This window comes from Phalacrocorax carbo, chromosome 3 (genome assembly GCF_963921805.1).
Source record: "Phalacrocorax carbo chromosome 3, bPhaCar2.1, whole genome shotgun sequence".
Classification (NCBI taxonomy): Eukaryota; Metazoa; Chordata; class Aves; order Suliformes; family Phalacrocoracidae; genus Phalacrocorax; species Phalacrocorax carbo.
The window spans coordinates 111,846,658-111,874,634 of record NC_087515.1 but is presented as its reverse complement, the minus strand read 5'-3'; the positions used below and the strand labels follow the sequence as shown (position 1 = coordinate 111,874,634).

Sequence of the window (27,977 nt, the reverse complement as noted above, 5' to 3'; positions counted from 1 at the left end):
AATTTTGTCATTACAGCAACAAAAGACTGTGCTCGTCCTAACCATTTTCAATCGTCCTCTAATTCTGCCTGACACAGCTCTACAAGTAAGGATTCTTCCAATAAGCAGCAGCTCTTTCCCCTTCCCATCTTTCTCTTTGCACAATGCCCAGCTCTCTGACACCTTCCTTACTTTCCTGAACAGCACAGTACACCAAGTGCCTGTTTTTGCCAGGACACAGAATTTAAGTTTATTTATGACTCGTTGATAAGATGTGGCTGTTACCCCTTTGCTGGATGTCCTTCATAAATACATAACCTGTCTACCCTGGGTGTCAGACTGCCCCAGCTTTCTCTTTGCTCATATGTTTTTTTTACTTCCAGAAATCTTGTCCAGTTACTCCTTCAGCTGCCGCCATTACTTGCTCTGAATGCTAGGTTCTGGTTGCCTATATGCTTATTTGTCACCTTGGTGGTTCCTGCAGGCAGGAGGCAAAGCTTCAAGAGAAGGGCCTTGTCTCTGCAGTGTCTTCTGCAGTCAGTGAGTTAGCACTGCTCTGTGCCCTACTTCTGATAACCTTCAAGATGTTTCATAGTGCTGTTTTTAAGCAGTTTCTTTGGAAGGGAGGATAAGAAAGTCAGCAGTTATTGAAAAGTGATAGAGATATAATACACTTTACCATTAATGCAAGAAAAAAAAGTTGGATCACACCAAAAATATCTACTTTCCCTTAAAAAAAAAATTCAGAGCTCTATATAGATAAATACTGGCAAAATCTGAATCGAAGACATTTTGCATAGGCTGTTGTAGTAGGTAGGAATAATGGGCAGAAGTTAAAGTCTCTTTTGAAATCAGAACAGTAAATATTTTTGCTTATCTTCAATTGAAATCTCAACCTTACCATTACATTAACATATCCACTCATTTTTAGAAACTATGTGAATTTTCATGACTCATTTGAGTGCTCTGTAACTATTTGTATGCAAATGTGACTCATTGAACATTCTCACAGTCGCACACTTTACCCTCCCATTGGAGTTCATGCACAAACAGGAGCGGTGGTTTTCCTTCTCCTTACAAACCTTACCTTTCCTAAACAAAATCTTGAGCCTTTTTAACGTTTATAACATTTGAAGAAATACCTGTGCCCATAATTTCAGAGTTGCTTTAAAATGGAAGGGCTCAAAAACAGAAATAAAAAAGCACTTTGTCTCCAAAAGCATTTTTGTTAAACTCTGTGTTCTCATATCTAAATTTGAGAGGTTTGAAAAGGACTACATATTTTCTTCTAACTTTCAGAAAAAAAGTAAGTCTGGCCTGAGAACAAGCATGAGAAAGTTCAGCTGAAAGGTAATGTGTCCATCAGTCCATGCAGAGACTTAGAATGAAATTGCTATCTCAACCATAGCTAGAACAAACACAGCTGATAAATAAATGTATATTGGCTAGAATAAATACAAAGTGTAATGCCAGATGTGGACAGTGCAGAATGCAGAGAGGCAGTAAACTGAGTAAACGTCAAATGAAAGACTAGCCTTAATTGTGAGGAGTCAATTCCAGTGAGAAACAGAACTGGGGATCTCTCTTGACCCAAAGCAGCTGAGGTACCTTGCTAGCTAGAAGAGAAGCTGCCTGGTCTGTCAGTGCTTTCCCATTTGAGGCTCATCAGCAACAACCTGCTGCGTATAACATAGAGTTCAAAGGCTGCCTTTACTTCTGAATATCTCTGGCAGGGTTGTAGGCTTTACAGCCCAGCAAATGTGGTTTGCAGCTTATGTCTGCAAGACCTTCTGCAGCAGCATCCCCTGCAATGCAACCACACCGGGTGTCTCTTTGTCAGTGGTAGGACATATGTTTTTGTATTTCAGGCTCTCAGAAAGTCCAAATGACTATAATGGAGTCTTCCAGGTTTACTTGTTCAGAAGCAATGTTTTTGGAGTTCAGCTGAGACGCTTCACATAAATGTGTTGACTCCTTGTGTTTGTGTGCTTCTCAAAGTGTTTAGGCTTTCCAGATTCTTTTAAAAAGGTATTTCCAGTCTGTTTTCTACTAAGTAACCCTTGAAAATATGAAACAATTATAAAGGCTAATTGTGCAATGGACATTCATCCCCCCTCAAACCACCCAAACTATGGTGACTCCTGCTGTCTCTCAGAGGTCTACTGTGTCCCATGAAACTTAGAGAGATGCGCCCTAAGATCTTCTTACATATTTTTGTGCAGGTTTATTGTAAGTAAGCATGGAATTCACCCTGCAGATTAAGACACCAACATTCAGAGGCTTGATTTAGTTCCTGATATGTAGGAATCCAGCACTACTTGAAGTGCTGAAGTCTCCCATCTGGACTCCAGCTGCCGCTCCGTATTGGTAAAGTCCCATACATGGTATGCCATCCTTGCCAGCCCTCGTGGATATCTTGGATGCCCTCTTGCACCTCAGATGACAACAATTGTCATGTCAGTGGACATCTAATGAGTACATGCAGAGGAGTCTCCAGGGAGTGTCTAATAAACTGCTCAAATGTACATGTCTACTTTTGAGTCAGTTGAATGGCTCTGTAGTCGTTGACAACTAACTTGCAAATTGACACCTACAGATAGACAGTAAAATTGTTTCTTATTCCAGAAGCTAATTTCCACCCTACATGTCATTTGTTTGCTGTATCATGCCTTTCTGGAATGGCCTGTGCACCCAGCACACAGAGAAGGTGCTGAACTGAACCGAAGATCTGTTACATTGGTCTGCAGATGGGCCAGTGCATACCCAACTGTGCACCCACTCCTGTGCCATGTGACACCCTGCTGTTTCTCAAACATTTTGCTTATTTGGAATTTTTTGTCTAGTTATCTTCTTCTGGTATTGCTGCCGTTAGTAAGCAGCCCTGGCACAGGTACCTGGGCTCTGCTATGCTTGCAGTTAACGTGGCTAAATCAGCTAAATGCGAGTGAACTCAAGTATCTTCTTGTTGACACACCTCTGACTGTTAGCTGGGTGATCAGCTGGAGACCAACTAAGGTTTCTAAGGTGACATGAAATTAAGTAAGTTGCAAAGGATGTAAACAATCTATAGAGAAGAGAAAGTAGGGGCTCAGTACCTGATCCAGCTGCGAGTTCCAGACTGATGCATAACCTGCCAACCTGAGAATTACGGCAGGATCAGATCTTATGAAGGAAGCACCCTCTCTTCTCTTAACAACAACATCATTAGTAGCGCAGCTATACAGACCTCCTACATTAATAGTGCAACAGATTGTTCCTGATGCACTTAACAAGCAGTTCAATGTAACAGCCAGAAGCTAAAGTATTTGCCAGTTTGTGAACTTCAAAGCAAACTTTACTTCTTTCTAAAGAGTCTTACAAACAGCTAAGCATATTTTCTCCCACCTCATCTTTAAAGAAATTACAAAAGAATATATACAGCAGGCCTGAAATTCCTGCCAGTCCTTCATCTCAATTTTCTTGGCATATTGGTAAGGAATCTGGATGCTGAAATTTTCTGTTAATGAGTACCTTATTTTATGGATGTGTTCTTTTTCTGTGCACTAATGCTTATCTGAACTGTTTGTGCTCTTATGGAGGGCCAAAAAAGACACTGAAGTAACCAGTGAAATATGTTACTACTTTGGGTTTTTTTTTAGTTTGGAAAGTGTAGGTGGTCATTAATTGAGCTAAATTTCTTTATTGATTTATGTATCAGTTGATTATAATTCTACAAGTTACCTCCAATCTTCATTTCAAGGGCTGGACAAGCGCAGGAAAAGTAGGTCTCCTGTGGCTTGTGATGGATTAAATATAGAGGCCGCAAATGTTAGGGAGCTGTTGGTCAATGCAAACAAAAGCTGCAGGTAGTAATTTGATTGGAAACGATGTGGATGAAGTGTACCTGAACACAAGTGTCAAGTGGAAAGCAAGAATGTAAAGTAGTGGCAAGGACAGCAATTCCAGAATGGAACAGATGAAGGGAAGCTGAAAACACTTGTCTAGAAATGAAAAAAAACAACCAAACCCCACCAGCAGTAGGCAGGAAAGATTAAAAGAAGTGAGATAAAAAATAGAAATGCTGTTGATTTCCAAGAATCACTAAGTGACTGTTGTTGAAAGGTGGACTAAAAGCAAGGGAGGTGAAAAGTCGAAGGACTCTTTGAGGGGAGAGTAAAAGAATGTGTCCGCCCTTTGAAAGGCAAAGGCAGATTTCTGCTGGTTTCATTAGAGCATTGAACCTTCTGTGAGATGTGGAGAAAAAAAAATTCAATGTTTTTATCTTGTTGCGGTCCAGAATTTACCCATGTGATTTATATGATGTTTTACATTCTGTAAATTGAGTGTTTATACTTAGGAAATTTTTCAAGACTGAAGACTCCGCAGTGTCTTTCCTCATTCCTTCGCTGGTAACAGCAGCATAGTCTCCTCCATACTTTGTGCTTTTGGGCCTCAAACTGCAGCTACTTCTAGGTGGGAAAATGTTCTAGCCTCTGTGTCTGTTAGTTCATGTCCTCTTCTGTGGGGCTAGCAAAACTGTTCTTCATAATGGTGATTCTTTTCCAACTCATTAGTAAAACTGGAATTAACTGATTAACTTGCTGGACCAAATCCCTGAGTAGATGTGAAGTAGATGCCGTTTCACCCAGGGTGGGATGCACTGAACAAGGCTGTAAAGGATTCTGCCTTCCTGTACAAACTCCTGTGAGTCTGATTCCAACCAAAGTGATGTTTTCATTTGTTTTCATTCATTACAACTCTAGTAAGTGTAATAGAGGAGCAAAGTGTCTCTAACTCGTGGGAGAAGGGGAAGGGAATTTTTTTCCTTTCTTGTGTAGTGTCACTAAATCAAACAGCCCATAGCCCGAGTACCGAAGCTGCAGTGAAAGCACTGTTACAGGAATGCAAGACAGAGCTGGAATAGAGTTTTCCACCTGCAAGTATAGGTCTGTTTGGCTGAGAAGACAGTTACCTTTTAGTTCCTCACCCTCTCATGATTAGAGCAGTGCTACATTTGAGCAGGGCTGAGCAAAGAATAAACACTGCTGAGGAGGTGCCAGCATCCCATTTCAAACCAGCGGTCTTTTCCCTCGATCAGCATTACCTTTGGCATACATGTCCAAGGGTTTATAGCTAGGTGGCAGACAGGGAGATGCTACATCATAGTCTTAGGTGTAGTGATTTTGTAAATAACTGTGTGAGCTGTTCACAGAGGTAAATGTTTGTATACTGGGTTAAAAGACTTTCAAGCATGATTGCATTGTTCTTCATAGTAGCCTGTAGGAAGAAGCAAGCAGGGGAGATGCATAATACCTAGATAATAGATAAGCAATCCCTTTGCAAATATTGGGGAAGCAATTGCAACACAATGCCATACATCCATGCCCCAGGCTGCATTTAAACAGCTATCCTGCCTGAGTTGGGAATAAAGAGTTCTAAAGTGCACTGAATAGTTAAAAAGCTCTTTCCAAGAAAGGATGAGATCAGTTGTCAGTAGGTGTCCCAGACACAGAGAATGCCCAACTTCTTTATCATCTGCCCTCAGAGACTTGAGCAAGTGCATATTCCTCACCAGCACTGAGGATTTGTCTCCCCTCCCCCTGCTCTTCGAGGGGTGAGTCGACATCTCAGCTCTTTGCTATGCAGGAGAGCTTGGTTTTATCCAACTTGGAAACTCTGCTGCCTGGAGAGGAGGAGACATTCTGCGCTGCAGAGACAGCATGTGTGATTTCTTGAGGATGCTGATCACATTTCCTCTTCATAACTGCCTGGTGCCAGAGGGCATGCAGAAAACCTTGGTAGAAACCATCCATTTGATGTGCGAGCCTGCCACAGCAGCCTGCCTCAGCAGCACTTACTAACCAGGACTTGAAACTTGCCAGGGCTTTGCTCTCAGTTCCACATTTTTGCTGCAGCAGTTGTTGCGTCAAGGCCCAGTATCACTTCACAGGATGGGGTCCTGTCTGAATTCAGAGGGACCAGAGAGGCCCGTAGGTAGTGTGGTATTTGTCTTTGCTCTGTATGTCCTGCTCGAACAGTTAACTTTACGTTAGGTGGTAGAAACTCCAGTTAACTTGAAAACTAAAGCGCGGACCAATGGAGTGGGCTGATGCTGACTCATGGATAGGTAAAACAAAGTCATTGCGGGAAGGGTATTCTTTTGCATAATCTACAATAGAAGTTCCATAGGTTTTTTCTTCATAATGCTTCTTTGCAGATGTTATTTCTTCTTGCAATTCTATTTCTGTACAAACAAAAAGATTTTTTTTCCCCAAATTGCCATCAGTATATTAAGGATGTTGTACATGCACATCAGGTGCTCCTTTATTCTTCATGGGACTGTTGTCATGCATCCCAGGACAGGTTTGAATGCACCCAGGGTAATATTTTGGAATAACTGTGCTGGTGGAGCTGTCACTGTGCCTTACAGCTGTCTAGCCCTCCAGAATTAAAAGTATAGAGGGAATATCCTCAGACTTGGACCTTTGTATCCTTAAATATGGCAGACTTAAAGATGTCAGGATTAAAGACGTGTTTGTTTGGCTAGTCCGACTAATAATGGATACTTCTGAGTTAATTCACCCATAAGAAGCACATGTGTCCTACCAGTATTTTTTGTTGCTCCTTTTCCAATTGAGTAACAAATACGTCTCGAGAATCATGATGGTACACCTTTCTGCACTAAGCACAGACAAGAACACTTTTTCCCAGGAACTGATCCAGCACAGTATACAGTATAACTGTCACCTAGTTGAGGTATCAGTGACTATATGTGGCTCCATATCTCCCAGGCAGTTGTCTCATACCCAGTTGGAGCACCCCCATAAGACAACCATAAACTGTTGCTCACTAGTACGAGTGTGTCTTCTGTTACTGGAGCCACTATGAAATATTTCTGTTGGATGAGAATAAGAAAGCTCACAGTTTCTGCTTCAAAGCTGTTCCTGATTCTCTATGACACGGTCATATGCTCCATCTACTTTTAGACAGCTTTACTTTGAATAGCAGGTCCATGTTTGATGCCAGTTTTGGAACAGCAGCCCTGTAGTCATTGTTGAAGTAGAAGGAACACAGCTCTAGGATCTGAGTGATGGCTGAGTGACATTCACAGGAACAATTGGGAATGGCACTGTCTCTGTCAGACCAATGTCCAGCTGCCCAGGTGTTCCATCTCCAAAAGCAGAAACAGGAGATGTTATTTAGGAAGGCCATACTAGCCTGGCCACTTTCTGCAGTCCATTCCCCTTGATTTCCCTAGCAACCAGAAGAGTTTTGTTAGGAATGTTGGTGTGTAGCCCTGCGTAGCCCTTTCAGTATCTGCTTATGGACTCTTGGTCCATCAAGTTATCTCACTTTTTTTTTGTGATCCTACAGGTGCAGTCTCCCTCCACAGCCTTCTGCATCAGCAAGTTCCAGAAGTTCACTACGTGCTGTGTAAAGAAGTACTTTTATCTCTTTTAAATCAATCTCCTACTGGTTTCATCAAGTGACCCCTAGTTCTAGCATTGCAAAAGTTATTGAAGAGTTCTGCTGTCAGCTTTTCTACCACCTTTGTGATTCTATAAACCTTACTTATATTCCCTCTCAGCTACCTTCTCTCCAAATCCGAGCCCTAGTCTTTTTCAGTCGCTCATTCCTTCTTAAGGCAACTGCTCTACTCGTTGGATTGTTTTCGCTGCCATTCTCTGGACATGCAATAACTGTGCTACGTCCATCCTGAGATGCCGGGTCCAGGACTCTGAAGAGTACTCAAGATTTGAGAGGGATACCACAGACAGTTTCTCTAAGAAGACTCTTTAGTCACTTGCCCCGTAAATCCACTGTGACTCTGATCCTGAGCCATACTGCTTCCCTCCAAGTTACAGAGTTGGATGGATGCTGTTCTAGGGTGCAAGAGGGGGATTGTGTGTGCCATATCTTTCTGCTTTCCAATCCAAAATGCTAGAGCCTACCAGGGCACAGTGTTGACTCATACAAAATAAAGTGTTGGGATACATGCAGGCCAGAAGTGGGATGCATATTGACAAACCATCTCAAAAACCTACACTTACTGTAAGTAACTATCTATTATCTTCTCTTTAGTCAGTATATAGCTAACCTTGGACATACGCATCTATAATGATACCTGGTTTTAGAGATCATATTTGTTCAAGTATGTTTTTGTTATGAGAAAGACATAGTTTTCCAATAAAGTCATATCAAGGCAGTACCTACATATTCATTGCAGATGGTGTATTACAGAAAGAAACTTTCTCATATTTATTCATTAACAAATATCCAACCATTGCCATTAAAGCAAAGTTCAGATCCATACATCTGATGAACTGAAGAGAAACTGTTACAACATAGTTGCCATTAACACAGTTTCTCTTCAGCAATCTCTTGTATTGATGGATTTACCATTTTGTGGTTAAACAATTTTTCATCCTGGAATATTTCTAAAACCACTTTCTGATAGAAATCAGAAAAATTGAAGTTCATCTTGTACATCACTACTTTGGACAGCTCTATTTGGAGAGAAATAAATATAGCAGATATAAATTAAATGGGGATGAAACAATCTGAGCTGGAAAGAGAAGACTGCAAGTTTATTTTATTTCCTTGGTTGTGTAGGAATCTTGTTAACCAGTATGTAATGCATAGTCATGTAATAAAACATGCTAGACATTAAAAGGCAAAAACCCAGTTCACAGATGTTGTAACGTTATGAGATAATTTTAGGGAGTGAATGGGGTGAAAAGGCTGGATTTGTTAGAGAGGAAAATACCTATGGAGGCCTTTTCTGTGAGCAATACCATGACTTCATTACCATGTCAATTCTGGGAAAAGGCTCTGATTTAACACAGCAGTTGGCTGGATCCATATGGAGCTGATGAACCTCTGAATGAATAGTGAATGGAAAAACTGCTGGAATCTGCCTTCAGCTTTGTTCCCAGGATGACCAATGTAAAAGGCCTAAGAGCAATACTGCACAGATGGTGTAAAGAGGTAAGAAATCTGCAGGGTTTAGTTTACTTTCTCTTCTCCTACACTGTTTGGCATTTTATTTTTTTAATCATATTTCGGTTTCTCCAACTCTATCTGCTTAAATGTCTTTACTTACAAAAAAAACGTGAAATAAAGAAAAGCTTTCGGGAAATGAAATTAATTCAAAAAACATATGTAGCAGTAAACATTTACATAAAAATACAATCGAAAATGTTGAATTTTGTATGGTATAGAAGTAATTGAAAGCATAATTATGAAATCTGGAAAAAAAAACCTAGTTAAAAGTTTAACAAAGAACTTTGGAATTACTTCTTCAATTCACCCTATGTTGTGGGAATATGCAGATGTTCACATTTACACAGTCATGTATGTCCACTAGGGTTACATGCTTTTATAGTCTGAAGCATCATCACAAGTGCCAATACAGTAAATCAAAAGACTCTCTGGCATTATCTAGTTTCCTTTCTGGCTTTAAAAGTTAGAACAGATGTCACAAGAGAGGACAAAATGGATTTTACCCACCGAGAGGAGCTTTTCTTGCCATCATTAATAGGAGGCTCCTTGAAATGCTAATGTACACAGTTTGTGTTGCCGGGTTTGCATAGAGATGGTGGGAAACAGCTCTGATCCCAACAAAACCTTTTGTTATTAATCAAGAAAATCTGCTCTTCTGAAACAGCAAAGCACTGAAATGGTGTGGCTACTTGCAATGCAGAGATCTCTATAGCAATCTCCAATGAACAAAAATGTAATAAAAACTGTTCAGCAGTTCTACGAGATACGGCACATGTAGCAATTTATTTGCAGTGATTTTGCATACACCTTCTACTTTCCTTTGTCATTTCAGCATGGATATTTACAGTGGAAAGATTACACTGGTTCTGAATTTTTCTGAATCTCCACTCTTTAAAATCTTGTTTCATTTCATAGCAAACCTAAAGAGCAAACTTGGGTCAGAAAGAACTTTGAAAAGCAAGCTTTTCTTCTTGAAAAAAATCTATTGCAGAGCATGACTTTCTGTTTGATTTAATGTTAATACTATGTAAGATATATTTGCTTCGTTAGAATATAGGATTATGAGATCTTAGGAGCTCTTTGTCAGTACAAACATACTCTGCAATGTTAGGACTAGTATGCTCCTCCTGATGTAAATGGGACTTAATATTTTTTAGTAGTCTTTAAGAGAGGAGGTTCAGACACTGATGTTGCTTGGTGACATATGACCTCTTATTTTTAAGAAATACCAAGGCAATTAAATCACAAAGTACTAACTGCTGTCAGACATTCATTGCCTTGTATAGGATGCCTCAGCAGAAGCCTTCTTTCCCAAAAGTATTTGGAGTATGAATTAAAGCCAAAAATTCAAGGAAAGCCTGAATTAAAATGTAAATTCTTTGCCTGGTATTACTCATCACTGCGATCTCTGGCCAGTCTCTGATCAGAGTTACATTAAATTTCCTATCAATTTATTGTACACCAGTTCCACAACACATTAATGTGGCCTTTCACAGATTCATTGTGCTGAGACTTCAATATACTGGCACAAGAGAATGAATTAGGGATGAAGCATTAGCTCAGAGTTTAAGCCTCTTTTAATTTCCTTGCCTCTGTGGATCTAAAGCAGATACTTAACATTTTACATTGCCATAGATTATTGCACTTTAATTTCTATTGTGGGTTTTTTTTAATGATGGTAATAAGCAGATAGTAAAAATAAATAAAAATAACTTGTTATAATTCATGCAAGATGCTTGAGATTGCCATCGTATAGTTACAGGGTAATACAGTATATATAGTAAATTTAAAAAAGGGAATGTTTATTTGTTCATAGCTTTGTCTGATACAAATCTGGTAAAGCCAACAGGGAAGAAAGCAATGGGATAAGAGGGGATGGGGAGCTTATGTGAAAAAAAAAAAAAGAGTGAAACATCACTGATTCCATCACTGAGGAGCTGTTTCAGTAGCAGGAAATACTGTAACAGGCAAGCAAGGAAAAACAAAGCTCTAAGAATAACTTTGAAGTCAGAAGGGCCTTTGGCATTGTAAGAGGTCTACAGGTGAAAAGACCAAGGCTATCTGTAGATACTTCCTACAAAAGGATTATCTCTTCTCTAAGTTTCAATGTGTAGATTTTTTCCCAGTCTGCATTTTCCTTTCAGCTTGACAGTTAAACTCCTGATTTCATGAAAGCTGCATTTCAAAGGAGTCCGAAACCTGTACTGCTGTACCAAAGGGTCTCCACCACCTCTGCTGCTAAATGCACGATCTTGCTGTTCCTGTGAGTGTGGCCAAATTAACTCCTATGATGTTGCACTGAAAATCCCAGTTTGCAAGGAGGGGGTACTGTTCCTCCAAAATAAGAAGCAATGACAACAAAAAATCCTACCGAGTGTGCTTGGTGGGGCCTCTTTTGTCAGGGACTAATGACTTTGACCTCACTGTCCGATCCCTCAGCGTAGAGGTAAGGATGAAGACTCTTAAGAGGGCTGAACCGTCCTGTGTCAACAAGCTACCCTACAAACCCCATGTCTCGATAGCACTGACAAAGTAAAGCCATTGAGCACAAACATATTTAAGGCATATTGTCCTGTGCAAGACTTTTTGTCTACCTGTAAACTCTCAGTGATTTAAAAACAGGCATTTTTTTTCAGAAGTACGATACTTAAAATTGCTTCAAAACTTTGCAGGAGCTGAAATGTATACATTTCAACCAGGCTGGAAATCTACAGTTTAGCTTGTATAACTAAATTACAAGCTAAATTACTGATACATCAGTAGTTTGAAATACATCCATGAAGGGATTTTCAGATAAACTGTTTTTTAAACCAGTGTAAATTCTTTGTACAGACACTAGACCTGAGGATTTTCACCAAGGATTAAATGTTAACTGACTACTTCCCTGTACAGTCCTTGCCAAATTTTGCTCTCACTTCCTCTGGTCCTGAGTAACTTCACTGCATTTGAAGTGGTTATTCTAAATTTGTCCCACTGTAACAGACCAAAATTTAGCTTGGAGGAGCGTTGTCTTCTGTTGGTGTATTTATAGATTTTTGGCTGAGAATCTGGAATAGGTGAGCAGTCCAATTCAGGTGTGAACCCTTTCTCTACACTGCCTTGCAGGTAAATCTGCTTGTCTCAGTTTTTATATACCTTAAAAATGGGTGTGAACTGATATCAAATCAGATCTCTTCACTTCTTCCTTTGGTAACATTTTAGGGCAGCTCAAATCGGCAAGGTGCAAGAAATCGAGTCCCGTTTCCACCCAGGAATCGCTGTTCCTGGCAGTAAGTGTTTATAAGATCAAATTCCTTTTTGTGGAGTAAAAATAGTACTTTTAAAAGTCAGGCTATATAGGTAAATTATTTAGGGATAGATCGTCAGTGGGGTTTCTAGAACAAAGTGAGTATGATATGACGGCCTTCAAGCTTTAGAGAACCGTATATGGGCAAGTGGCAAAAAAGGTCAATCTTTTTGTATATTTAAATCAGCTTCCAAATTACTTTGAGTCTTGTATAATTTCTGCTTTCTCTGTGTCTTTTTCTTTAAAATTCCATACTCAGGTAGCACCTGGCAAGCTGCATTGAATCCAACACCGAAGATAGCCTTATAAACCCTGCGGACATTAAACTACTGGAAAACAGATTGGGTTGGTAAAAATAAGTGTGCCTGTTCTCACAGAACCTGAGAAAATCACACCTTCACTTTGTTAAAAAAAATCTGTTTGTGCCACTCCAGTAATCACTTCATAACTGGTGGGAGAGCAGAACATATGTCTCAGAAGTGGTAGAATATAAAAGCCTCTACCTCTAATCCTATTTTCTTTAAGAGGAAAAAAAAAAACAACAAAAACCCCCAACCTTTTCACTATGTCATCTGTAAAATCGGTGCCAAGGGTTTTCTGCTTAAAAATCACAAATGAAATGTAAATTGCTCATGAAAGCAAAATGAAACGGAGTGGTTTTTTGTTTTTGTTTTTGGTTTGTTTTTTTTTTTTAATGAGGTGTGTAATGTAGTAGGATCATGTACTAGAATGTTTGCTTGAAGCAGGAACAGAGGATATAAAGAGGAGCCCAGTCCTGGCCTCCTCACACAGGCAAACTCTTCATGTGTAGATGACTTTTACAAAAAGCCCTAGCATTACTGCAATGATTTGCTGAATGACACCTAGTCTAAAAAGGGGGAACCCTCTGAAACTTGGGGACTAAGGCTCATCCCCGGCACTTGCAGTTTACAGGACATGCCCACCTATTGCAAAGGTTCTTCTCTGTTCAGTTCTGGCAAGGTACCCTGGTTAGAGCCATTGCTCCTGCATCTGCCTTCTTCTGGAAGTAGTTTTAAAACATTACCATGGAAGGATAAATACAAACTGTATTTTAGCAAAGCTGGTTTTACTCCACTACTTGAATGTAGAATGCTGCAGCAGCTGTCATTATATCAAAACTGCTATTCCAGAAACATTTTGGTACCTTACCTACCGATTGGTAGCTATGCCATCCTGCTCTCTTCTTAGAAAGGCAAGGTAGCATCAGGAATTTGTGATCTGGGAGGGATGATTTATTTTGCTTATTTAGATATTAATTTCCATTATTCCTTTGTAATTTTGGATTCAATGCCTTGTTATCACCTTGTTGGTTGCCATTAATTCAGTCTGACTTCTGCCCCTTTCCTCTGTTTTAGGAATAAATGTTGTGTATTCCAAATAGATTTGTACGGGAACTTGACTGCATCAGGGCAGCAAGAGTAAGGTTATAAATTCCGTGGCGATTTCGGTGAAATTCCTTGGTTAATCCTTTTGCAGTTTATTAGCAAGCAGAGTCCTGAAGAAGTAAAGCAGTGTCAACAAGGGTGTTGTGAATGGCTTTTGTAGCCCTGCTACAGCTAATGAATCCTACCTGCCTGCTGTTCCCGAAGCATTTCCTGGTTAGTTGTTTATGAGGGCTGAAATCACCTCTTTTCAAATTTACTTTTCAGACTCTGCACCAGTGTGGTAAATATTGGTTAACAGGGTATTTATAGAGGGGTCATTTAAATAGGGAATGGATGAGACCTGAACATTGATCTGCTAGGGAGGGGAGGGAAAAAGAAAAAGGCTTCTTTTCTTTCATGGGGTTGAGTGGTTAAATGGTCAGTAGCTTGAATGTGTGGCAAGGCTGATGCTTGAAATAAATCCTGAAAAAGAAATCTTAGTGCAATGCTACAAGCATAAAGAGGAGATGATGTCAATTTAAAATGTAATCAACAGGACAAATGTATCCCACTTTAACACTGTTGAAACCAGCGTGGTGACAGGTTGTGCCTGGGAGACTTTGGTCCAGCAGTGTCCAAATTAAATATGAAAATACAAACTAACTGCTGACATTAGACACAGGGGTCTCAGGAAGGTTGTTTTTGTCAGGATTCAGTTGCTCTTTCATCTCCCCTACAAACACCTTCCATCTCCTCCCTTCTCCCATCTTGCTAATCTGTGAGGTCAGATGATTGGAGATCCTGCCAAGCCTGTGCTAAGCTCCAGGGCTCCAGTGATGGGTGGGTTCTCTGAATGCCGCCTTTCATTCCTCATCCTTCTGCTGGTTTCGTGTAGGTTAACGCCGGGCTGTACACCTCCTCCAAAAGGCAGCACCTCCAGCGGTATCTTGTCCTTGGCACTGTGAGGCTTCAGGTGTGACTCAGATGGATAGATGCCACTGCAGGAGTGACTTGCTCTGTAAGCCACACCACCCACTTTTTACCTGGGATTCTCTCCAGCTCCAGACCTTGCTCCTCTGGTACAGGCCAGCAAGCAGGCCAAGGATTCAAAAAGTGCTAACCTATAAAACCATGGTCTGCTAAATAAATCTCTTTCAATTGATACAGGGCACATAGCTCTTTGATAACTTATATTGCACAGTGGGTGTTAATGGATGTATATTATGTGGAGATGAAAGCATGCACATTACTGTGTGTATTCATCATTGCTAGGGAGTTAGTTATTCAGGTAAATGAGATTTTGCTAAGCAGTACTCAGCTATACTTAGCCCTTATTAATAAAAGTAATACTTGGTGTGGTAAAATTGCTTAGAATCAAGCCAAAATAGCAACAAAAAGAGTAGGTAGAATAGATGTTGTCACAAGGATTATAGTATCTACGTTCTGATGATGATTATATATTCTAGATGCCAAATCAGATTGTATTATAAAATTCTAAATTAAGAAAATATTATACCTAGTTCTAGGTACCATTATTTTAAAGCAGATCTGGATGAAAAATACTGGCTTTTTTTTTTTGCTTTTAAATACTTATTGTACAGCCTTGTGCTCTGACCTTTTCTGCGTTTTTTCACTTCACTTTGCCTTTGTTCTTACTCAGAACACAACAAATATGTCACTGATTTCTGTACACCTTGCATTCGAAGAGGACTGATTCTATATTTGTCAGAGCAGCGTACAGCCCTTCTTCCACCTCTCCCTCCTTTTCAGGTAAATTCTATTTAGCAGTTCATTTCTGTTTAACCTCAATGGTTTATAGTACCCTGGAAATCCTCACTAAATGCTAGCGAATAACTTTAAAAAAAAAGTAAAGCAGAGCTGTTTGTCTTGCTGTGTCTTTAAATTTGACCTTTATTGTTTAAGTTGCATTGGAAAAAAAGAAAGTGTCAAGTTGTTGAAAGATGAGTGCACTCCATTATGCTGTGCTTAATGCACTGAGAAAATCCCATTGAGGCTGTAACACCAGCCAGTGTTCACAACGCTACATTTTAAATGCATATTGGAAAAACAATGATAACAAAATGAATTTCCTGCATTTAACATCGATATAGTTAAGAAAGCATAATTACACCAAATGCCAGGATTTCTTTTCAACAGCAACCTAGTTGGCCAGTGGTTGCGATGAATCACGTTGTGGCTTGAGAATGGAAATTTGCTCAGGCTGTGCCCTGGTGCTCCCAGGTCCCTCCAGGCACGCGGGTCCGAGCGTGGATGTGGGTGGAAGAGGGGCTTTGGAGGAGCGCGGGTACTTACTCTGTCTCACCTCTTTTGCGTTTCCTCTGACTCATGCTGTTGTTCTGAGGTGGATTTCCTCTCTGCTCCCCACCTAGTACGTATTCGGAAGTTCAAACGTATATATGCTCATTTTTCTTTGCTTCAGGCTTCTTGGCGAAGGGAGAGATTATTTAAAGCCCAGAACTGCAGTTGCATACTGGGCTTGCAGTCAAAGCAGGCGAGGCCTGCAACAGTGGCGGTGGTACTGGAAAAAGAGGTTATTTTGCTATGGTAAAGGGAAAAACAGAAACAAGAGGATCTTAAATAACGAAATAAATCTTAGTGTGCATGAAAACCTGGCACTTTTCTAAAAGACATACTGAGTCAATTGGAAACCAAGTTACTGTAGTCTAGAGCTGTTTGAATGACATTTGTGAATAGTTTTTTTCCATTAATTGTTGAATAAATGACTCAGAAACACATTTGCCCCTCTTTGACCAGCTTTATGTATGGTTGAATACTCTTCTCCAAATAAATTATTCATAATTTATGAGCAGTCAGTGAATAATTTATTCAAAATATTTTTTCATTATTCAGTCCTCCATCCCATGGACTGTGGGTGAAACTCTGACTACATTAAAGTTAGTGAAAACATTCTGAATGACTTGACCAATGCCAGGACTTGACCCAATTAAGTCTTTTGAGAGCTAAGCGTTCTTTTACTTGCGGAACTTCTGTTTAAATATTAGTGGTAAACTTGCCTGTGAATTTGTTGATGTGCAGAACAAAATGAGCAGGAATTACTTCAACTTTTATTACTATAATTCATTTAAGTTATAATTTGAATCTGGATATGTGAATGCAGAGTTAAATTGCTTTTTTTATATTTCCACAACATGATATTTCTGGCCATCTGAAGTCCCAGTTAATGAGGAGTAAAATCCTACAACAATTGTTGAAGAGGGCTCAGGTCCTGGTTAGTTTCCAGTTTTGAGTATTATTAAAACTATTCAGGAGTACACTGGTTTTTGCATTTTGTTTTTCCTAAATTGCAGCAATCTTTGAAAGTGTACAGAGTTTGGGGTGTGTTTAACTGTTCTCTTCATTGACCAGATAAAAATGGTTTGGATGTTTCCAAAATCCTGGCAAAAATATATGGTTTTTTTAAGAATTTATTTGCATTTTACAACCAGTTCTGGTAATTATAATACACCAGCCTTAATTCTCCCTGGAAATATGACGTGAGTCTTCACTTCCTGTCTTAAATTTGTATTGTGTAACTCCATGCAATTAAGGCATGGCTGGCATTATGCCATTGTTCGTGGGTAAAATGATCCTATGTAAATACTTCATTTTGTACTGTTAATTGGCAAATGGTATAGAGTGCTTTGGGATCCATCTGGAGAAAAGTTACTGCATATGTGTGTGGTCATTATTACTGCGTTATCTCTTTCCTTTAAGATACACAACTGCTTTATTATTTGCTGAGCTCCAGGAGAGTACTTGGTACTATACAGATATACAAGGAGAAAATGCTACTGCCCCATGGAGCCTACAATAGGCTTGGATGAACGAGACAATAGGTACTGAGCTGTGTGAAATGCACAGGTTGAATATTCATCTTTCTTATTAACAGAAATTTAAAAATCTCTCTATAGCATTGTGATTAAGATGCTTTGGGGGGGGGGGGGAATGCACTGCAAGTGAATGACAAATGAGGAGAAAAATAACTTGGTGAATAACAAAAGAAAGAGTAAACCCTAAAAGAGGGGAGCAGAAAGATGAGAATGGGAGGAGGCTTCACGTGGGGCGTTTTAGAGATAGCTTGTAAGGAGGGAGGAGATGTTAGGTAACTTGCACTGTTTGACAGATATGATAGAGGGAGGGAAGGGAGTTGTAAAGGAAGATAAGTGGGTACAGAACAAAGCAGAGCAGTGATTTTAGCATTGTGATTTGTACTGGGAAATGCCCAGAGATTAGTGGGTTGCCTAACTGGGAAAATGATGACTACGGTGTCTGGGGATAGAGAAAAGATGGAGAGGTGAAGACAAGTTGGTGAAGAATAAAGCTGCATAAGGTGTAGTTTCAAGAGTCTGTGTAATACAGGAGATTAGATATCAGTTTTGAGAAAAGAGAACTGTTTGAGGTAACGGAAATTCAGATGTTGATGTTGTGATATTGTAGGAACAGGTAATGTGAAATTTCACTGAAGGGGGAAGAACAACTGAGATAAAAGTCTGGGTTTGGATGTGGCTAACTGAAAATGTGGCAGCCATTTCAGGAGCTGCCAATTCATTAATTAACCAATTTATTTGTTGGCTTTAAACTCAGTCAGACCTTTCTGAGAATCTGGAACATCCAGCCAGGCCTTTTCCTCAGAAGTAAAGTAGGAAAAATCTCCTACTGAAATTCTTTTGTTTAAAATTCTTGATGGAAAATACGTTTTTCCTCTGTTGCTTGAAGGTGTTGCTAAAATTGAAGCCCTAGATCAACAGGACATCGAGGATCCTGCATCTTTGCAAGCACATGTGGTAAGAAGGCATCTTAAAAATAAGACACCAGACCAGAGCTCAACAGAACTGAGAACCATTCCTGCTCTTCCTTAGGTGTCTCGTGGGGTTTTGGACGAGTCACCATTTCTGTGTCTCATTTCTTCATACTCAATAGGAATAATAGTTTATTTCTGATTTCATTCATGTTTTGATGTGTTCAGGATATGAGCCCAGGGAGATTTTTGTCTTGGATTTGGCTTACTTCATCAAGAGATTTGCATCTCCAGACTTGATTTATATCTGAAGCAATTAGAGTGATGCTCTTGAGGTATCTTTCCATCCTTATTGGCAAGTCAGGGATCAAAGGGTGACTGTATTCCGGCTGGATACCTCACAGAGATGCCTACTTTGTCTAGGGTCAGATCAGATCTTAATGTGTCTGTGCAATGCAAAACATAAATGGGAATACAGTCTTGGAGTGTTTAAGTTGCACAACCCTAATTTAACTTCTCTTCATTGCCTGCATATGGAGTCAGGTCTGAAAGCTTTGAGTTATGGGCGATCTGAAGGGGATGATATTCTCTTGAACTTGGACACTACACTGGTCGTGATATCACGGTTAGCCATATACAGGTTGAATATGAACCCACAAAAATCATACTGATACAGTATGGTAATCTGAAGATTCAAAATCAAAAAGACAATCTATTGAAATTGTTATCAGATGTTGTGTCTGAAATACCTCCACTTTTCTCTAGTGAGAAAAAGGGTTGGCTGTGGCAGTTGCATGGTATCAGCTGTCAAACAACCTTTTAGCAGAAACCGCTGTATAAAGCCTTTTTCTGATTGAGTGCCCATACATGAGACTTTTTGTAAATACAGAAAACAACATTAATCTTAGCAGTAAACTGTATCTTGTGTAAGTGGGCTGTGTGGATTGATGTGGAAGGCTTGAACAAACGAGAAGAACTGTTTAAAGTATGCAGTTAAATTCACTTAATATTACCTTGATTAATGACAGGATTTTTTCATTTATCAGATCATTTTGCACTAATTCAGTACAACTGTGTCTGCCTAATAACAATAAATAGTAAACGATTTCCTTCTTAAATATCAATTGAAAATCAGTGATTTCCTGTTTCCAGCTGCACTTAGTGACAATCATTGCACATGGCGCCGCTCAACACAAGTGATTTGTCTATAACCACTTTATATATATATATATATAAAAGTCTGGTTTCACCAGGCTGGACTCTGAGACATTACTTATGTTGAATTGTACATGTCTAGTCTGAGGGCAACAGTCTCAGTCCAAATGAAGGTGCCATTTTACTAGAGTGAGCATCTCTGGACCTGGCTCATGACTTACTGAATCAGTGATTAGAACAAGCCTGAAAGGCTTTTTTACTCCTTAGTAGATGAATTAAGTGTATGAAACTCAAATCCACTTTAATGATTTCATTATGTGCTTGAGGAATATCAAGCCTTTTACTGGAAAAGCTGACGCTGTCAAAAACGTGGCAAAGAGATGCTGGTGAAAGGAAGGTTAGGAAGTGTTTTTCATGACTGCTTTTTCTTGCGATGCTGTGTTATTTTGTTTCCAGTCCATTTCTTTTTGTGAAAGATGAACCAAAATGGCTGACAATCAGAAGCACAACATGTATGCATGAGGTGGCATTCTGGGCTGGAAAACCATGTTGCAGTGCTGCACAGTACATTGCCCCTCTTTCCATATGTCTTTGCTTATAAGTGAGGATGAGTAGGTGTTGAAGTAGGAGGCACTACCTGAATTATTTGAGGGAGAAATAAATTGCTTGGGTAGGCAATTGCCCATCATCCTATTGGCAGGTAGACAAGTACCCTACTTTTGAAATGCTCAGGTGGCTGCCTGTTGAGAAGTGTATTTCTTTTGTCTGGCTTTGTTTTAATTTTCAGAACTCCCTCCCCTAGATGATTACAATCCTTCGAGGAGTTCTCTTTGTTAGTCTCAAGCAAGACAGATGCTTTGGCTTGAGCTGGTAATAATGCTGTTTGGGGACTGACAAGCTGGGTGAATTTGCAGTGTGGTTGTATACATCCTCTTCAGTCACCAGTGCTGTGTGTTTAACTTCGCAATATGTTCCATCTGTGGTAGCTAACGTGGGTATGGAATTTATGACTGCAAAGACTATAACATACCACAATACAGGAGTGCCTCTTGAGCTGAAATGATGTTTTTAATCGGTAGATTAAACGTTGTAGTTGATTGACAGATGGCTTTTTCTATTTTCTGGAATGCATGTACTCTAACTTAATTGTACCAAGGATATCACATCTTGTATAACACCTTTCCTGCTAACGGGTATTAGAGAATTTTAAAATCGATGTGCAAGGAACACCATGGAAATGCAACCACCTTGGGTAAAATGCAGAGAATTTAGGTAGAGAGAATGTAATTACCCATGCTGGAATTTGGCCAGCACACTGAGATTAAAACCCCTAATCTTACAAAGAGTACCATGGGATCTCTAATGACCACAAATGGTCAGATCACAATTTTATGTCTCTGCCTATAATGCTGTACTACAACAAGGGTATTTTCAATTGTATAGTGCATTCATTATAATTATGCAGCTAATTTTATTCTCATTGTAATTTCCAATAATAAAGTTACAAAAGTACCACTAAAATGTACAAAAAACCCCGGTTTGACATGATATTATGTTAAATACATTTTTGGGGCATATTCTGCTCTCATTTATACTGGTATCTTTCTTTGAAGCTAATGGAATTCCTCCAGATTTGAGCTGGAATAACTGACAACAGAAGCTGTCTTTCCAAGAGAACATTTTTATGCACATACATTGTATTGTATGTTTGAAAAGTTAAATATTTATATTCTGTCCAAATATAGGAGAGTCTTTCTTCTTTTATTTTAAAACCATAAAATTGTTAACAGACCCATGAAAAAAGAATATTATGGCTCTATGTCTGTTGGTTAACCTTCACCACAAAAATTGATCTGTGGGAATTTCTCACAGTGTAACATACTGTATCCAATTCCATAGTTATTACTGTAAACCTATTAGTGCCACCTGGGTTTGCATATCCGCAATGCTGTCCAAGTGAAGACAGATTAGCTCTATCACATGTTATGCCAGAGGGACAGCCTCACGAGGAGTCTGCCCTCAGGGAGAAGAAAAAGGGCTCAGACCTTTAATGAGAATACAGGGCTTTATAATAGCATTTGGTGGCCTAGAGATTTTCTGTCAAGTCATTTCAAATTAAACTGGCAGCCTGGCAATGTTCAGCACATATGAGTTTTTGTGCGGCGTATATTGTTAACGTTAAACCAATTCTCATGTAAGATCAACAGAACATACAGAGGCAATGTTTGCATCGGATCCTCTTTTTAAAGACTGGGCTTTTGTAAGCGACTGAAAAATGCTTTTTCCAGAGCAAAATTTAACGTTGGGCTGAATTATTCATGTGTAAATTCAGAAAATTTATTTGTGAAATTATTTGTAAATACTTACACTTTTCTATGTAGTGTAATAATGAAATTAGTACCAGTCTAGGAGTGAACTGAATGACTTTGTTACCCATTAGCGTGACTCCACGCCCACTCCCTCAGGCTGGCTCCCACTGAAAGGGTGCAGAATTTGCCCCTGGAACTCCATTTATTTATGATACTTCCAGGACTTTCCTTTTTTAAAATGTAACATTTATGTGATATTTTAGTCCTTCTAGTGTCTGAAAATTTAAAAAGCAGATGATACTTGAAGATAAACTGGTATCATCATGCAGGAAGCTTTTTCCTTAAGATTTTCCCACATTTTTCATTCAGGGCTCAGCCTGAAAAACACACATTGGTATCCTCTTTCTGTGAGTATTGATGGATTATTTTGGGGGATACAGGGGCCCACATCCTCAAAAGTAGTTAAGTACCATGTTCGATGGAATTCAAGAAGAGCTGGGTGGCTGGATAGCTCTCAGGATCCCAGTTTGCACTTTCAATTATGCAAATTCCTAGGGATACCTGCAGGATTTTGAATGTTCATAAGCTCTGTTGCATTTAATGATAAAGGAAGTCGTTTTGCAGTTTCTAAGTGTAGAGCGTTAGGTGTAGCCCGCACAAGATAATATTAGGTGGCAGTTTGCTTTCTAGCTGAGCAACAGGTTTTGTAGAGACGAAAGTCTAATACACTGAAATGAGTGAAGAAAGGGGCTATTCCTGTGTTTTGGAGCTACAGGTTATCTTAGTCCATTCTTGTACTGATATTAAATGAATAAGATTAGTCATATAATAAAAGCAGTTTTTGTTTTTATTAGGGAGCATGTATTTTCTGCATTTTTCCTGGAAGTAAGATCTTCCATCCCACGTTCGGCATGTGCACTTGAGTAAATCCGGCACGAGTGATCACTTTTGTTAGAGTTATCTAAGTAAAACTGAAGCACCACAGTCATGAAACAAATTTGTATTTCCTTTTTCATTTAATATAATCCTTGTTTTGGGATACAGTCCAATACTGTGGTTTCTTAATATCCCCTACCTCTGTACTCTGTTTTGTAATTGAAGGAAAAGTGATGACAGAAAATATTCCTAATGTGATCACATTCTTATATGTAACTCTGTAAAAAGAAAAACCCAAATCTTGCTTCTCCAGATTAGAGGAGTAGGTCCACTCTATTTGGTAAGAGATTTAGACTGCCAGAGGAAGCATGACTTGATCCTGTGTGGTGTAAGTTTATTTTTTTCCTCTGTTAAATGCGTAGTCTTACTTCATTGCACATACCTTGGTCAGAATTTAGCTCAATTTACTTAATTTTCAACACTGGACCAAATTAATCTGTGCTGCAATTCCATTGACCTCTTTGGAGTTACTAAATAAATGGATTTGACCTAATATAGTTTTCACTGGATGCTATCTTGCTTTTCAGAGAGGTTAGCACAATAACCATTTTCTATTTTCTGCACTCAAGCATGAGCATCCTTTCTTTTTTTTCTCTTTTAATTCCTGCTAGAAAAACGAGAGAAGACAAAGTGCTGCTGTAAATAGTGCTAAATAACTAAAGGGTATCCACAATTGCCTAGAACATTAGTTTATGTTGAAATCAATAGTAAAATTCCTAGTGACATTGAGATGGCAGGAATTTTGCTGCTGTTGTGTCTGTTTATTTTCAGAGTCAACTGTCCTTCTGTAAAAGTGGGGTTCAGCTCACATAAAGGTGATATCCTGAAGGGTCCTGTTTCTTTCCATTGACAGTAGAGGAAACTGAGGTGATTAACTCCAAAATAGCTACAATTGGAGAAAACCAGCCCAGTTAAATAAGTATCTTGCCACTATCTCTTTGAAGTTCAAAAGCTAGGAGTCAAATTCTTCCATGTGCCTTCAACAAGCTGCATCTGATATGGGAAGGTGGGTAAAGCCACGCATCTCTCTGAGGCTGCATGAACTGGCTTAAGCTGAATATTTTGGCCTGAGCTCATCTATCACCATTTCATATGGTGAATCTTGGTAACTGAACAAAAGGATGCATGAGCCTTTCTCTGTGCAGTTCTTGATCTTGATTCTGTGTCTTGATCTTGAAATGATGAAGTATGCCTTAAGGTTTACTAAGTATAAGCAATACTGGGGTTACATAAAATGCTCATCTGCAAGGAGTTTTTTGTTTGTGTGTAAGTATTTGCGGCTTTGGGGTTTTAAGAAACAAATTCACACTGGCAGCACCAATAAAGTTAAATCTGTGTTTATTGAGAAATAATTGGCCGAGGAAGACACTATATTGAATAGGATTCTGAGGATCTAATTTGAAATTTATTTTTATGTGCCAGACTCAAATATGTATTTACTAGGTCATACAAGTTATAGTCAATTGATTTGATCTGTAATTATTAAGATTTGAGATACTGGGCCGAATTCTGTACTTTCCTAAAACCTGTGTATATAAAGTGTTATTTCCAGTTTACACAAGCATCAGCATTCGTGTGTTATGAAGAACCTGAAAATGAAGGCCCTAATAGTGATATGCCTTGCATCCGATGCAATACAGATTGTGTGTCCCCGTTAGTGAGCAGTGCAGACCTACAGCGACGCATCTGCAGAAGGGAACTGTCGGTGATCTGAACCTGGTGCCCTCGCTGTGCACATTTCAGGAGGGTACTTCAGGCTGATGCTAGTCTAGTCCTGGGGACTGAATGTCAGTAATCCAAGTGAGTAAATTAGGGCTCTTGGGAACAACATCCTTCTGGTTTAGCTCTGAGACTACCCTGCAATGTGAGCTCAAGTGCAGTAAATGGGGATGATTGGGAGGTTCGACTCCAAAGGGTGCTTGTGATCCCAGCTAAAGCAGTAATATAGATGCATTCACATAGAGTGATTTGTGCACTAGAGTTGCTCACTTCATTAAGTGACTGCTTTTAAATCTTAATTTGCTTTTCTTGAGACTTTGTTTTTCATTCTTCTGCCATCCCCAACCTGTTCAGGAAGAGCCAATGCAGGCGTGTGGTTCTGAGACCATTGACCAAAGGTTTCTACCTCTCTGGCCTTGTTGTAGAAGTATATCAGCGTGAGCAGATTAGCAGTGATGATACGTATTCTGAATGTCCTTGCTGAGTAGGCTTTGATTAGCCAGTCAGCATAGTAGTGTATTTTAAATATTTTTTTTTTTGCCATGTGAAGTGTATTGGTATGCCTTGGTTCACTGAACACATACCTGAACAAGTCACCCTTGAATATCACAAATACACATACACTGCGTGGATTGCAGTGAGGCTTGTGGTACTCGTATAGATGCAAACCAGGAAGGACCACAAGGTGGAAAATAAATTTGAAACTGTATCTCGCTGAGGAGTGGTACTGCAGCTAAAAAAAATCTAGTATAGAAACTGGATCCAAACACATTGCTGATTATTCCTCTGTAATTCTCCTTTAAAACTTCTGATGGTCTTTAAACTGTTATACTAATGTTTCAAAAGAAATGTAATTTTACAGAGTGACTTGTCTGGGAATAGAATGAGATGGAACATCTGTCCTTCTGAACTGTTGGAATTGCTTGGCTGAAGCGAATGCAAGATGAAAAAAAATGGAGATAAAAAGGCAGTTGAAAAAAAAATAGGACTTGTTAATCTTTTCTCTAAAACATACTAAACTTTTCAAGTTAAATTTACTCATACTATTTCCTGCCATTTTATACTACTACATCTTCCCACATAACAACTGAGTTAAAAAGGGAAAAAAGTAAAACTGCTTTCATTACAGAGATAACAGCATATGCTAGGACAATTGAAAGTCTGATGCATCTTCTGATCACAAAATACAGTTTTATTTTTTAAAATGATGTGAAAGAAAACATTTAATTATCTAGACTCTTGTATCATATTGTCAACATCTCAGCTAATTATTATAATAATCCTTATTTTGTTCTAAGCTGGCTTTCTAGAAAACATACAGGAATAAACAGCCATCAAGTCTTCCATGCCAGACAGCACTTTAAGACTAGTAAAAGGTAACATTGTCTTTTTAAAATGTTTTCAGCAGCCAGTAATCTATTTTCATGGTGTTCTGTAAACCCTATTATCAGGGCTGCAGATTCCTACACATGACCAGTCTTCAGTAGTGAGCAAAAATGGCATCTAAATCCCAAGTGACAGTCTTAAGTACTTGGCAGCAGAAGGGCTCTTCTGAGGAAGATTAAGTTAATGGAAGCATTTGGGTAACATCTGTATGACTCTTCGTCCTGGTATGGCCAGCTCACACTGCCGCAACACGTGATGGAGGATTTCTTTGATTATCACTTAAGAACAAAACTGGCTGAAGTTCCTTTCCAGGCATTCGTCAGACTGTAATGTATGTGTGAGAGCATATAGGCAGCGTAAACAGGCGCAGTTACAAAGGGTGGTTCGCGTGGACTTTGAAGAGGACTTAATAAAAATCAGATTACTCATTTAATGAAAAGTAAAAGAAATTGGGGGAAGATTTGTTGTTGTAGCTGCTGTTTATTTGTCTTATTTACAGCAAGACAGACTGTCTTTTCCAGTGGAGTGCTGCCGCAGGCACACAGAGCCTTGTTAATACAGGCGATTAATGCACTTGCCCTTCACCTCAGCTGACCTGGTTTTAAACCTGTTATTTTGTTACAAGTTAGAGGAGTTTATTGGCCTTTCTTTAGCCCCTAGCTGGTGCCTTTCCACCTCGTAAAACCGCTTCACAATTTGGCATAAGTGCTGTTTTCTGGTGTGAAAAGACCCAGGGTTGCAGCAGCAGGGAAGAGGCAGGTCGCAGCTGAGGGACGTCTGCGCAGGCAGTGGGGAACGTCATCTGGGGGCTGACTGTGTTGGACTGGTCTCGCCTGATTTTGCAGGCTCCCATTTGAAATCAGGGAGATCCTTGCTCATTTGTGTAATACAATGTTGGTTTCCATGCCTAGGTTGAACAGAAGTTACTTGGTTTCATTTTCTGTGGGGCTAATATTAAAAGAAGAAGGATGAGGGGAACATGAAGCAACTATAACAGTATTGAGTAGCACAATTTATATTTGTGTTGAGATTTGCTGACAGTAAGGACCTGGCAGAGTGGAATAGAAGTCTTAAGTTCTTTGAAAATATTTTTATTCTCTACTGGTTATTCCCACACTTTCAAGCCTCCTTTCATGCAAAATCCAACACTGCCGTCATCAAGAGGTGTTTTTCATCAACAGCTACAGGGGGAACCTACAGACCAATGCAAGCTCCGTGGAAGTGCCTCCTCCTCTTTAATTCAAGATCTGGCTAACTGGAAAATCATCTTGACTAACTCTTCCAAGATTTGGAATAAAAGGTAACAAATTACTGCAAGTTTGAAGTGAGATCCATCCTGAGAAAAGAGAAGCAGCTCAGAATTCTTTTTTTCCCCCATCGAAAAGGAGTGTTTTAGAGGAAACTGGCATTTTCCAGAAGAAAGCCGTAGAAACTGAATTTGAAATTTGTGTGTATGAACAGAACACTCAGCATTTTGGGCAGTTATACAGAATAATAAAATTTGAAGAACATAAACCAGCCTGAAATGAAAAAAGAAAAAACACTTCCAGAGTTTCACAGGAAAGAAACAAAAATCAGGGCAAAAAACTTGCTGTAGCCAAATTCTGCTATCAAATTGTCATTCTGATCTGAGTCTTAAAGAAGTGTAATTCAGATCTATCTGCTGAAATTACTGTCTTTTTCCTTAGCTTCAAATTCTAATATTTAAGAGAAGTTGACTAGTTGTTAATAATTTCCAGAACTTTATTTCCAGAAAGTATTAATTTTCTCCAAGGTATGTATTCTTAGAATTTCCCCAGATTTTGTTTAACTAAAGGAGGAGTAGTTTTTTCACTGCAATTGCTTTTTCTTTAATCTCTTTCAAAGGAAAGGCATTGGCAGGCAAAGATTAGTTTTGCCTGCAGATTTCATCTTTGAGTGATGTTTTGTGTTTTAGGATGTAGTAGACATCCACTGTAGAACAGCACACTGGTTTCAGATGTTCTTTCCTTTTTGTTGCTGGTTACCAACATCTTCATCTTTTTTTTTTTTTCTTTCATTTTTCTTTTTATAATGCTGTTGCCCCAGCAGAGCCATTTGGA

At 39.2% G+C, this 27,977-nt stretch overlaps 1 long non-coding RNA gene across 14 annotated transcripts in view; it reads left to right on the top strand.

The window, feature by feature from the left end:
* The window catches only part of LOC135312670 (uncharacterized), a 94,808-nt gene that overhangs the window by 14,312 nt on the left and 52,519 nt on the right, over window positions 1-27,977 (top strand). For 4 of the 14 annotated variants that reach the window (XR_010372347.1, XR_010372346.1, XR_010372345.1 and 1 more), the window contains exons 4-12: window positions 7,333-8,010; window positions 8,805-8,946; window positions 11,114-12,230; window positions 12,507-12,592; window positions 13,624-13,866; window positions 14,528-14,650; window positions 15,293-15,402; window positions 17,368-17,489; window positions 18,370-21,702. This is a non-coding gene — a long non-coding RNA (uncharacterized LOC135312670). Of the gene's footprint in view, window positions 1-7,332; window positions 8,011-8,787; window positions 8,947-11,113; window positions 12,231-12,506; window positions 12,593-13,623; window positions 13,867-14,527; window positions 14,651-15,292; window positions 15,403-17,367; window positions 17,490-18,369; window positions 21,704-27,977 lie in introns of those variants that run through there. The other 10 variants (XR_010372348.1, XR_010372344.1, XR_010372342.1 and 7 more) reach the window with 9 other exon arrangements.